This window comes from Balaenoptera ricei, chromosome 11 (assembly GCF_028023285.1).
Source record: "Balaenoptera ricei isolate mBalRic1 chromosome 11, mBalRic1.hap2, whole genome shotgun sequence".
In the NCBI taxonomy this organism is placed as follows: domain Eukaryota; kingdom Metazoa; phylum Chordata; class Mammalia; order Artiodactyla; family Balaenopteridae; genus Balaenoptera; species Balaenoptera ricei.
The window spans coordinates 22,734,503-22,748,386 of record NC_082649.1 but is presented as its reverse complement, the minus strand read 5'-3'; the positions used below and the strand labels follow the sequence as shown (position 1 = coordinate 22,748,386).

Sequence of the window (13,884 nt, the reverse complement as noted above, 5' to 3'; positions counted from 1 at the left end):
TCCTCCAAGCGGGATCAAGTTGGAAGACGCAGCTCCAAAGATTCATTTGACCATTCAACTTACTCTGCTGCAAAAAAATTGTGTCGCATTTTCCATGAGCCTTTGTTTTGGCTCGTAGACCATTTTTCAAAAGGTCCTGAAAAATCCCTCAGTTCTTTCCACCGGGGGTTCGATTTGACTGACGGGAGAGAAAACAATTGTGCTGAAACTACTAAAATAAGAATAATTGTGGTCAAGCTACTAAAATTGGGCTCTGTTCTCAGTAACAATACGAGTTGGGTGTTGTCGGCGGGTCTCCGAAGGGGGCTACTTGGATATAATCCGAAAGAGGCTTTAGGTGTAATTCGTCTTCAATGACGGCTACTCTCTAGTTGGAAACAAAAAAACCCAAAATTGTGCACAACGCTTTGAGATTTTAAAGGGACAGGAATGCTGCCCGGTACCTGACCCTCAGCAGGGGATGTAGCTCAGTGGTAGAGCGCATGCTTCGCATGTATGAGGCCCCGGGTTCGATCCCCGGCATCTCCAGTAAGTCCTCTCGTTTTCGTTGTTGTCTAATTCAGCCTTTGGCCTTACATTATAAAATATTTTAGCTCTTTCTCATTTCCCCCCCATTATCATTCCCTTTAAATCGAGCTATTTTCCATCTATGTGCTTATTTCTCTTCCGTTTTGTTAAATAACCACTGCCATTTCCCCTGCTTCCTGGAAACTTACTTGGGGTGTCTTATTATGCAGTGAGTAGTACAAAGCCAGAGGGACAATTCACAAGTAAATTCATCCTATGACTGCACCCAGGAAGAGGGAATACAGCTGCATATCAAAGAATTATTTAGCTCAATTAAAGGAGGTCCTATCCATTCCCACTATCCACTGGAAAATAATCAGTAAAAATAAAATATCTCAGTAATTTTTTTTAAGGGGAGGAGAAGGTAGCATTTTTTTAGTATCGATGTGGTAGTTGCACATCAGTATTCAAGGGTACACCCTATGACCACAGAGGAATTTCTTTATGCATAGTTACTAACCTAGTTACCATTTTATTTCTCGCTGCATCTTTGGCATTACTCAACGCTTCTGTGCAGAAAAACTGGTCACAGTCCAGTACAGGAGGTCTGCAAATGTAGTAAAGGTTAGGAATAGCCTGTGGAAATGGAAGGCACCCTTAATAGCATGACTGTTCTCCTAGCAACCAGCCCCTAACTCTAGAAGCAGGCCAAAGCTCACCTCATTAACATAACAAAAACATCTTTGTCTCTCTCATCACCTAGGAAATTCTGAGGATTTTAGGAGCTCTGTGCCAGCAGCAGGGCTGAAGGCCAAATGTACATTTCTTATTATAAATCACAATATTAATAATGTATACCCAGATGTGAAATTGCTGCATCATATGGTAGTTCTATTTTTAATTTTTTGAGGAACCCCAAAAACCTTTTTTTTCTCCTTTCTTAGCTTATCAGTTATAATTCTTTAACTTTTTTTAGTGGTCCCTCTAGAGTTTGTGGTATACATTTACAATTAATCCAAGTTCACCTTCCAATAACCCTATACTTCTTCACAGGTAGTGTAAATACCCTTGTAATAAAAAAAATCCTACTTTTCCTCCCTCCTAGCTATTGTATTATTGCTATCATTTATTTCAGTTATATATAAGCATACATAAGTATATATACAATATTTGCATAACCATATAATCAAATACATTGTTGCTATTATAATTTTGAACAAACTGTTATCTGTGAGATCAACTAAGAAAAATAAAAGTTTTTATTTACCTTCCCATATCCTTCTTTGATATTCTTCCTTTCCTTATGAAGATTTGAATTTCTGACCTATATGATTTTCCTTGTCTCTAAAAAACTTCCTTTAACACGTCTTGCAAGACTGGTCTACAGGGAACACATTCCCTCCATTTTTGTTTGAGAAAGTTTTTATTTCTCCCTCACTTTTGAAATTTTGCAGGGTACAGAATTCTAGGCTGTGTTTTTTTCTCTCAACACTTTAAATATTTCACTCTAATCTATTCTTGTTTTCGTGGTTTCTTAATAGAAGTCAAATTAATTCTTACCTTGGTTCCTCTATAGGCTAGATGTTTTGTTTTGTTTTGTTTTGTTTTTCCTCTGACTTCTTTCAGGAGTATTTTCTTTACATTTGATCTTCTGTAGTTTGAAAATGATATCCTTATATATAGTTTTCTGTTTCTTTTTTCATTTATCCTTCTTGGTGCTCTCTGAACTTCCTAGATCTGTGGTTTGCTGTCTGACATTAATTTGGGGAAATTCTCAGTCATTATTGTTTCAAATATTCTGCTCCTTTCCCTCTTTCTTTGCCTTCTGGTATTCCCATTATGCATATGTTATATTTTTTGTGCTTGTCCTAGAGTCCTTGGATAGTCTGTTCTTTTTTTTTTTCCCCCAGCCTTTGTTTTCTTTGTTTTTCAGTTTTGGAGGTTTCTATTGATATAGCCTCAAGTTCAGAGTCTTTCCTTAGTTATGTCCACTCTACTAATAAACCTAACAAAGGCATTCTTCCTTCTGTTACTGTGTTTTTAATCTTGCACATTTCTTTTTTCGTTGTTTGTTTTAGGATTTTCATCTTTCTCCTTACATTGCCTATCTGTTCTTGTATACTATCTACTTTATTCATTAGATCCTTTAGCATATTAATCATAGTTGTTCTAAATTTCTGGTCTAATAATTCCAACATCCCTGCAATGTCTGGTTCTCTTCTTGCTCTGTCTCTTGAAATTGTTTTTTGCCTTTTGATATGTTTTGTAATTTTTTCTGTATAGCTTGACATGGTTTACTTGATAAAAGGATATATAGGACTTTAGTAATGTAGTGGTGAGATGTTGGGGGAGGAGAAGCTTTCTCTAGTCCAATGATTAGGTCTTAGTCTTTTAATGCTTTTACCTCTGGGTCGTGAACTTCACAACTGTTTCTCAGTTGTACCCCCCCACCCCAAATACCCCGACTTAGGTGGGACAACATAGCTAGAGTATGCTGGAGTTGGGTTTTTCCCTCTCTCATGTGAAAGTCTAGAGCCAGCTGGAACTGAGTATTTCCCTTCCTTCAGGACAATTAGGCTCTGACAAAACCCCAGCAAGTTAGGGTCTGGTTAAGTAGATTCTTTAGTAGGCAGGCCTTGTTAAGAACAGCAGAGTGCTCTGGCATATCTCAACATGGTTCCTCTTCTCCCCACTCTGCTGGAAGCATGAAGGAATTTCCCCCCAATATTTGCATATTTAATGTTAGAATTTGGTCAAACTCCTAGGGGTAAAACTCCCAGAAGTGTGGGGACGCCACCTCCACCCTGCCCCGGCCATGACTCAGGGTCCCTGGAGTTTTTAACTATCAGACTTGCTTACATGGATCCTTAAGCAATTTATCAATTACAGTTCTTGTTTTGGTTCTTCCTGTGGTTTCCACTTGTGAGTCACTGCTCAGGTAAGTCATCACTCCCTTTATTCTCACCTGTCTATCTCTCCAATCTTGGGGGCAGCCATTTGCCCTGTGTCTGCACCTCTCTTATAGATTCAAGAAGAGGTGTTGATTTTTCAGTCTGCTCAGCTTTTTCCTTCTTGATAGAATGGAGTGGTGACTTCCCAGCCCCTTATATATGGAACCAGACACTGTAAGTCTGTTTGCTAGTTTTTTATACGTTTTTGTCTCTGTACTTATTAGTGAAATGGTCCTATAATTTTTCCTTCTTGTATTTTCTCCACTGGGTTTTTGTATCAATATTATACTAATCTCCTAAAATAATTTATAGTTTTTCTGTTTTTCAGAATATTTTGTACAACACAGAGGTTAATGCTTCCTTTATGATTTCATAGAACATGCCAGTAAATTGATCTCAGACTGGAAATCAAATTTTATGGAAATTTTGCTTCAATTCCTGATTCAGTTTTTTAAAATGGTAATATATTGAATCAGATTTTCTATAACTTTTTGTTAGCTTTGATAAGTTATACATTTTTATACATTTTCCATTTCTTTGAATGGAATTGAGAGGATTGAAGCCAAATTTCATGATTTCTCACTTTTAAAATTTCCTAAGTAGCCACTGAAAATATTCTCCTGTTTATTCATTTATGCAAGCATCTATCTCTCTATCCATCCACTCATTTACATTTTAAAAATGATTCAAATATTTACTTACACTGGGTATTGTAATAAGTACTGATATACAATTAAGGATAACACAGTGTCTTAGCTAACCTTCAAGAAGACCCCCTATGATCCTTACCTCCTGGTAATCACACCCTAGTGCAGTCTTCTCCCATTTGAGTCAGTCACCAAGACATGACGGGGAACTGAGGCTTCCTACCCACATGTGAATGAGCCATCTTGGAAGCAGATCCTCCAGACTCAGTCCAACCTTCAGAGCACTGCATGCACAGTAGACACCCTGAGTTCAACTTCAAGGGACACCTGATGCCAGAATTACCCAGCCAAGCCACACTGGAGTTCCTGACCCACAGAATCTGAGATAATAAATATTATTTTTTTTAACCCTGTACATTTTGGAGTATTATTCAGCAATAGATAACTAATATTCACAGCAAGCCTTTTTAACATTTCTCTTAAAGGAATAATCATTATTTACAAAAAATATACAATTTTTATCTGTTTTTCTCAAGCTTGCAGACTACTATTTGAAAATCAAATAGCAATGCTAAATTAAGATGTGTGGCTCTCCTCACATGTTTCTCTTTTTATCCTGAAAAAAATCCGAAGATTTTAGGCTGATTGCCTAGTGTAACTTATCCACCAGAGGGTCATGGATCTACCATTAAAACAATCCCTGGTAAAAAGAAATGGAAAAACCATAATTATTTTAGATGACTCATGTTTTATGTAAACTGTCTGGGACCACCATCTCTACTACATGAATAAAATTTAGGTTCTCTTAGCAAGGTGAAAAGATGAGAAATGCTGGTGTCATCTTGGTCAAGCTGATTTCTCTGCCTTCATCTCCACCTTGCACCTCCCAACTCAAACCGTTCTGAACTACATACACTTCCACTCCTGTAGGCATGTTGTATCCTCAGTTTTCGTTTCCTTTCTATTTGACATTCTTATTCAGTCTGCCAGGTTTGCTCACAGGTTACCATATCCGGGGACTTCCCAGAACTAGGCAGGGATAAAACCTTCTTGATTTGTTGAGACCCTTGTTGAGGGAGTGATCTGAATTCCAAAGGACCACTCCCTCTGCAGAAAAATAAAGCAACCCGGAAGCAGAGGTTTTGCCTCAGTCTTAAAAGTAACACGTTTCTTACTTCCTGGCTTTTCTTTCCAAAGAATCAGAACAAGATCCGAGGATTCGTATTCCTTAGATTTGATTTGTATTCTTTGGATAAAATGAGGATCAGAGGCCTCAGGAAGCAATCCAACATCTTTACCCTTTACCCCTCCCAGTTGCTAAGAGTGGAAGGAATTTATTTTTCTAACAGAAATACCTTCATTGGCTCCTTGTTTTCTAAGAATAGTTGCATAACGGTTTCTGGAGTCCGGGACTAGGGTGCAGAATTGGGGAGGGGAATTGGGGAGGGGATAGTTTGGTAGGTTTCATAATTAAAGACAGTCATTGGCAAAGTATTTTTTTTTATCCTTCCTGTAAGGAATTTTCCTTTGTCCCACATATCTTTTGGCAAACGAGAAAAGCACTCAGAAAAGGAGGGTCTGTGAGACTGTTTCCTACTCACATTTCCGAGATCAGTGTATTCTCATCAGTCACTGAATGTTTGCAAGATACAGGTTAATAAGAATTCCTTGGTAACAGAGTTCTATAAAATAGAAGGTGAGAATTGTATCGTTTAGAAAAGAACGAAGTAATTTTGTTTTAAAATGTAAATTTGTTTTATTTCATGAAGGTAGTTTAGAAAACGGCATGCAAGCGCGATGGGGATGTAGCTCAGTGGTAGAGCGCATGCTTAGCATGCATGAGGTCCCGGGTTCGATCCCCAGCATCTCCATGCTTTTGTTTTCTAGCTCCGGAAACAATTCTCTTCTGCGTTATGGTCACAGCCCATTCCTGCAGAATCTGAAGATTAACCATCTTGCCTCCAGGTACTTAACAGTTTGCTCGGGTTATGCTAGTAACCTTTCCGTTTAAAAATTTTATTCCTTTCCATCCTCAGCAGGGATTAGAGATGGTCTTCCACAAAGTGAAATCAAGAGTGACTTTAGTCCCTGTTCCATGAAAAAACAAAATGACAGTTATTCATGTAAACTCTAAATGGAAGATTTGCGAACGGATTAGTATTTGCACTTAATTTTGCTGCTGGCGTTTCGAATGGGAGATGGGACGGTAGGCTGAGCTCCTGTCTCAGGTTTCATACTCTGAGGCTCAATAAGAAAGATGGATTTCACGGGAAGCTCCCCTAGAAAGAAAATACACTCTTCCCAGGCCGGAGGCTGTGAAAGTATTGGGTAAATTTCGCTTCTTAAAACGTGACAGTTCTCTCAGAAATCGAACACAAAGGAGTGAAGTAGAAACATTTTGACGCAGACATGTTTCCCCCTCAGTGCGTTTTGCCAGAGCTCGCAGCGTTCACATCGCTGTGGATTTGATTCCTTCTATACTGATCTCTTTTGTAATCTCTGAATTTGCCTCACTGATTCTAAAGTTACTGACTTTAATTCTCTCCAAAAATCCACTTCTCTTTCTAAACCTAGCCCTTTTACACCATTCATGTGGGTAAGGACTTTCTTTGGCTAGCTCCTTCGTGTGTTTTGTTGAAGGGCTATTCCCCTTTGGAATGCAGCATCTCCTGTATCTTGGTGCTTTTGTCTCAACTTCCAGTTTGTGACACCTTGTCACATTAGCAAGTGAAGGAAATTTAGAAAACAGTTTTCTGTTGTTCCGTTTATTTCTCAGCAAGGCCTCCAGCAGCTCCAGGCATCCCTTGCCTGGCTGTAGTTAAGGGCTCCTGAACCTTAGGGGATGGAATGTACCAAATTCTTAGAGGTACAAGAGCCCAGTGTTAAAAAGTAATAATGGCTACGATCCTTTATGTTGGACTCTTTAATGATTTGGTCTGTCATTCATGGGTGGATCTAGTGCTTGTGCCTCTTGACTATTTAAGAAAAACCACAAAATTAAAGTATGGGTCTTAAAATGGGCCTTTGAAAGTGTGGTGCGCTGAAGCTTGCATTCTATTAGCTAAATCATCCTGTGCTGTCATGTATTGAACAATTGGTCTTGCCAATATTTATTACAGACCTACAATAGTTTAACTCTGGTGTAGCTCTAAAGATATTAGAACACTTCAAACAAACTTAAAATAGTAGCCATAGCATCTACCAGCTGAGCGGTTAATAAGGAAATAGTTCACAGACTTTATCCTTTCTTGTTCCTCCCATTTTCAATGTGCCGTATTACCCACAGTCAAGTCTAGCAGTGGTGAGATACCAACAGTTCTACCTAGGAACCAGTTTTGAGTTGTAATTCTGACTTACTACCTGATTTTTTTGTCACTTCAGGTCACCAGACTATGATCAACTTCATCAAAGATTGTTTTTAAGATTTCTCTATTCCAAACCACATGAAAAGACTCACCTTAATTTAACCAATAAAAAAGTTTTAGGTGCAATTCAAGAACAGTGTCCTAACTAAATTATTTTATCTGGTAGGTAAAGTGTGTACTGGGTGATGGGAGGGAAAGATAAAATCAATAGAGTTTCCCTGAGCCCCAAATTTCTTTGAAAGTGAAGCAATGGTTCTACAACTTGGCTGCACATTGGAATCACCTGGAGAGCTCTAAAATTTTCTGATGCCTGGATCCCACTCTGAGAGATTCTAGTTTAATTTGTCTGGAGTGTGGAATGGACACCAGCATTTTAAAAATCCCCCTAGGTGATTTGAATATGCAGCTAAGGTTGAGAACCACTGGCCTAGAAATTCTCTATTTAAATTATCTCCAAATATCCACAAAGGTAGGAGGAGGCATAAGAGAGGTATACCTGCAGGCTTATCCCTTTCTCAGTTAGTCTAAGCTTATCTAGAGACACCACTGGTGACTGAGGTAGTCACAGATACAGGAGCAGCCCCCAGACTGGCCAGGTCAAGGGCAGACAGGGGTGATCCATGGGATATAACTTAATTTCACATACCATTTTGCTAAGTAAAGAGAAGCACCTCTCTCTCTCTCTCTCTCTTTATCTTACCACAGTTGTTCAAGGACTGTGAAATGAAAACTGTTACTTCCTGAGATCCCTGTGTTTGCAAAGCTGGTCACTGGGAAGAAAGTAGATCACTTAATAATTCAGTGCCTTCCAGGACAGAACAAATATACTCTAAGCTTCCCCACCCCGCCCCCTGCCAAAATTTAAATTTGGTGATATCTATCAGTGGTTTGAGATGGCTCTGACCTAGACTTGAAGCAAGGAAAGACACTACATTTTCTGAAATAAAATTTCCTCATGAAAAAGGGGATTTGATACTGATAACTTGGGGCTAAGACTTTATAATGGAAGGCTTTTTTTTTCTTTTTAACATCTTTATTGGAGTATAATTGCATTACATTGTTGTGTTAGTTTCTGCTGTATAACAAAGTGAATCAGCTATACGTATACATATATCCCCATATCTCCTCCCTCTCGCATCTCCCTCCCACCCTCCCTATCCCACCCCTCTAGGTGGTCACAAAGCACCAAGCTGATCTCCCTGTGCTATGCGGCTGCTTCCTCCTAGCCATCTATTTTACATTTGGTAGTGTATATATGTCAATGCCACTCTCTCACTTCTTCCCAACTTACCCTTCCCCTTCCCCATGTCTTCAAGTCCATTCTCTACGGCTGCGTCTTTATTCCTGTCCTGCCCCTAGGTTCTTCAGAACCACTTTTTTTTTTTTTTTAGATTCCATATATATGTGTTAGCATATGGTACTTGTTTTTCTCTTTCTGACTTACTTCATTCTGTATGACAGACTCTAGGTCCATCCACCTCACTACAAATAAGTCAATTTTGTTTCTTTTTATGGCTGAGTAATATTCCATTGTATATATGTGCCACATCTTCTTTATCCATTCATCTGTCGTTGGACACTTAGGTTGCTTGCATGTCCTGCCTATTGTAAATAGTGCTGCAATGAGCATTGTGGTGCATGACTCTTTTTGAATTATGGTTTGAAAGGCTCATTTTAATTTATCATATGACTCTGGGTCCCTAAGAGGAAAGTAATAATGTTTTTAACAATATTTCAAGAGATGACTATTTTAAATAGGTAAAACTAGATCTCATATTCTGTAGGGTTTTTGTCCCCCAGATAGTATTAAGAGGAGCAAAGATAGAAAGAAAAGGAAAATTTTCTATGAACATAAGAGAGCAGATAGCTGGGGAAAAGTCTTCTATTTGCTGAGCCTTATACATTAACATTGAAGTAAAAGACTAAAAACACTCCTTTTATTTACCACCAATGGAATTCCTCTGAGCCTACCCTGAGTTGGACTCCATTTAGTAGTTTCTACAAAGTCTTGTGGCTAGAAAAAAGTAGATGTGAACCAAGGTCATTCAGTGAAGAATATACCTTATTTTTTTCATTTCAAGGAGAAATGAGATCCAACAGACCTACATTGTAGCAGAGGGCAGTCCTTGCACAGTTTAATCTTAAATTGTGACTAATGACCTCTCAGTAATTTGAAATAAAACTTGTCCTGTTTGTAAGTAGTAAAGAAAGCTAATCTCTCTTCTTTCCTATCTATATTGGCCCTTCAGATCCAAAGAGAGAACAAACCAGATCAGGGGAAAGAAGCCAGTTAGAGCGCTTCTCCTCACAAAGACATTTATAACCAGAGTGCATTCTAGACAACAGGACCTCAGGAAAATGTCCTAAATCTGGGAGATTTTAAACATTCAGGGAAGGCAATCTGACGATCATTTTTTGAATTCATATAGTGTGAGGTGATCAAAGGAGAGGAGGGTTGGATAAGGGGGTTGGAATAGCTATTTCACAGTTGCTACCAAATGGCAACAAAAGGATTAACTTTCTAGTAATGAACAAAGTAACAAATGTGCTAGATGCATAAAAATGCAATATTCATATCTTTTGGTATTCTAAATAAGCTATTCACCAATAAAAGTTAAAAATGAAAATAAACTGAAGAGACAGAAAAAAGTTATACTGGGGAGAGCTAATTTGCTCACATAGAACTTCCTGTGCTTAATCCTTAAAGGGTCCTACTACTTTTTTCCCCCAAAGTTTTCTTTTAGGGTAAATTCTAAGTTATTTTGAATGGTTGTTTCACAAAGTGAGGAAACTTTAGATTGCTATTCCAAGTCATTGCCTTTATTTTTTCCCCTTGTATTAGCTTTCTGGTATGTTTGTTTGACGTAAAATGTTAGAAGGCTTGTCTTTACTTATGTCACTATGCTGCAGGGAAAGCCCATTTCCATGTGGCCTAGGTAAAGCTACAGTATCATTACCAGTAGATACATTTTGTTTTGTCAACTAACATTTTAGCAACCTAATGGCAAAGACTATGTCTCTGCTCTTTGTTATTTTCTAGAAACTATAGAAATTCTGGCAATATCTGTTAAGGGAAGAGGCTCTATTACATGTAAAACTAATATGTGAATACTTGGGGCTTTGCAAGTGCACTAATATTTACTTTTACTTTTGTTATTTTTCTAATACGATAATGTGAAAGTTTATGCAAATATATTTTATTTTATTGAACTTAAAATTAATTATGAAGTATTAAAGTATAAATACAGAGAATATTATAATAGATGTCATGTACCCTTTACCCAGATCTTTTTTTTTTCCCTAAGGAAATAATTTAGAAGTATGGTTGAAGCATCACCCCTCACTTTCCATTCCCCTTCCTCTCTCCATAAAAGTAACCACCATCCTGAAGTCCATTAGTATCTTTTCAATCTGCATTTTAATCTTTTACTACATGTATGTATATCTATAAAAACTTTATAGCAATTTTTGTTCAGCTTTTTAGTTAGTGTACATGAGCCTCTCACACTTACCTCCTATCACCCCTTATTCATTAGCTCTCTTTTTATTTTATTTTTTATTGAAATACAGTTGATTTACAATGTTTTGTTAATTACTGCTGTACAGCAAAAGTGATTCAGATATCTATATAGAAATATATATATATTACGTAAGAATGTGTATATATATATATATATATATATATATATATATATATATATTCTTTTATATATATTGTTTTCCATTATGGTTTATCATAGAAAATTGAATATAGTTCTCAGCCTTTTTTGAAATAAATTGTTTTCAGTTAAGTTTGGGGCAAAATTTAGGGAAAAAAAAAAAATTTAGGAAAAACCTTAGCTCATACTCAGAGGATGATGCCTAGGGCTACTGTAACAAAATAACACAAACTACATGGCTTAAACCATAGAAGTTTATCATCTCATGATTCTGGAGGCTAGAAATCCAAAATCAAGGTGTTGGCAGGGTGGTTCCTTCTGAGGATTATGGGGGAGAATCTTTTTATGCCTCTCCTATAGCTTCTGATGGTTTGCTGACCATCTTTGGTATTCCTTGGTTTATAGGTGCATCCCCCTCCCCAATCTCTGCTTTCATGTTCATACGTGTGCATGTCTGTTTCCAAATTTCCCCCATTTACAAGAACCCCAGTCATACTGTAATAGAGAGGCCTGCCCTACTCCAGGATGACATTGTCTTAACTAATTACATTAGTAATGACCCTTTTTCTCAACTACTTCTACAGTCACATTCTGAAGCAGTGGGGATTAGGACTTCAACATATGAATTTTTAGGGGGACAAAATTCAACTGATAACATCTACTAGCTAGTGTTATGTTGAATCACCCAATTCTCAACAGAGGAAGCATTCATTAGGGTAATGAGAAATCATTGCAGTTATGAAAAATCCCCTGTTCCACTATCTATATTCATATCCCTCATTTAGTTATTTTGGGTCTAATATTAATCAAGCACTTGTGCATCAAATTGTCCTGGGGTCTCATATGCTATTTGCTCTTTCAGTTCTCACACATATTGCTTTCCTGAGTGCAAGGCTATTTCCGGGAGGACCTCATTGGAATAGGTTCCATGGATTCTGCCTCTTTCTACTCTCATGATAATTTTATTTCATGTACCTTGCAGACCTTCCTGCTATTGGGCCTTGGTCAGATTTATTTCATTCCACCTTGGCAGAGATTCCTACTTTGGTTAAATACCTGGGATTAACATGAAAGTTTTAAAAGATGTTTCCAAGTACTAATTGTACAGTTATACATTATATATATATATATATATATATATATATATATATATATAAAAAATATACTTTTTCTACAAAAAATCAAATACATTAAAGAGAAATCATCAAAAAATGTATTGAACTGGGCAGTGTTCATAGTACAGAGTATTACAAGCCCTGTTAGGTGCTCATCTATCACCTTGTGCTTCTTTTATTATCATATTAAATTTTTATTAAAATTTCTTGTTCTATTTTCTATCATCTTTGGCCATCTGGTACCTAGTTGTATCCATAGAACTCATTTCAGCCCCTGACACATAGTAGGTACTCAGTAATATCACTCTTGTTGGACAATACTTGAACAATACTTCGCCAAAACTGCTGTCATCCCAATTGTGCTTTTGTAACTGAAATTTATACCGTCCTGATCATAAACAATTGAGCTAATTAGAATTCAGAAACACCATGATTCCTTGTCCATTATTATTTTGAACGTGTTGTTTTCCAAACTGTATATTTTCCAAATATACAGTAACTGTGAATGGAGTAGTAGTGTGAGTCTTATCATAGAAGTTTGTTAGTATATATTAAATTAAAAAGTGACTATCCTGGTTAGCAAGAAAATAAGTTTATATTCACTATAAAAACATTCTGAATGGGATAGAAAATGACAGTGCCAGACCATTTGACCCAAGAAAGGAATTAAAAAAGACTTTGGGATTCAAAGGTCTTATCAGGCCCAGAGCTCCTTTCAGCCTTTACTTGGTTAAATAAAGAATTTTGGAGTCCTCGCATTTTGTATGTTAACCAGGCAGCAGAAGGTGGGTAGATATGCCGTGGCATCTGCTCATTTGATGAACTCACTCCCTTTTCAGCGCCAGCCTTATTCCAATTAAAGGCAGAAAACCAGGATGCAAGCGTTAACAGCTTAAGAATAGATTCTTAATTTCGTAATTGTACAATCAGTAAATGTTTGTTTAGCTTCTACAAGTTGAGGGTCCATGAGGAAAATACTAAAGAACATCCTTTTGAAGAAACAACAAGAAGAAGGTAGTATAGAAAAGGAGGAATTTCCCTATCTGCGACGCCTCCCAGAGCCTACCGAGCTGTGGTTTCCATCTGTGCACCTTCCTAAGAGCTGCAGAAACAGAGGTCATTTCCCAGCCTCGGGCAGACAAAGGCTCCTGGGATTTGAATCATAAAACCTTTAAGTGAACTCTGACCGAGCCGCCTCCTGAATGACCGTCTCCTATTTCCTCAAGCAGAGCACAAGCGGACAGCTGTTAGCAGGTTCTGAATGTGTTTGGAATTTTGGGTTGTTTGTTTGTTTTTCAGTGCACAAGTGTGCCCTCTTCTATCAACCAGGAATGCCATTAATTTGACTGAAGTTCTAACTGACCTATTCTGCTATTAAAGCTTTTCACTCTACTTTTAGAATACCCACTTACTTGAGGATTCTAAATTACTACAATCGGATGGAATATAAGAACTTCTCTGGCCTCATTCGGAGAATTCCCCTCTTCCACAACGAACACTCGGCTCGTATCTACTCTTTCCCATTCCATGGTTGTTCTAAGTACATTTTCTCTGCTATGGTGTGAGTGCGTGTATGCGTTTTGTTAGGCTTGATGGGAGTCTTAAGTTCCAGGAGTCTCCGTCACGGGTCTGTCTGTTCT

At 37.6% G+C, this 13,884-nt stretch overlaps 2 non-coding genes across 2 annotated transcripts; both read left to right on the top strand.

Moving 5' to 3' along the window:
• Window positions 1-456: 456 nt before the first annotated feature.
• Window positions 457-528, top strand: TRNAA-CGC (transfer RNA alanine (anticodon CGC)). Its single transcript has one exon. It is a non-coding gene; the product is annotated as a tRNA-Ala (tRNA).
• Window positions 529-5,904: 5,376 nt separating this feature from the next.
• TRNAA-AGC (transfer RNA alanine (anticodon AGC)) lies at window positions 5,905-5,976 on the top strand. The gene has a single exon. It is a non-coding gene; the product is annotated as a tRNA-Ala (tRNA).
• Window positions 5,977-13,884: the final 7,908 nt, after the last annotated feature.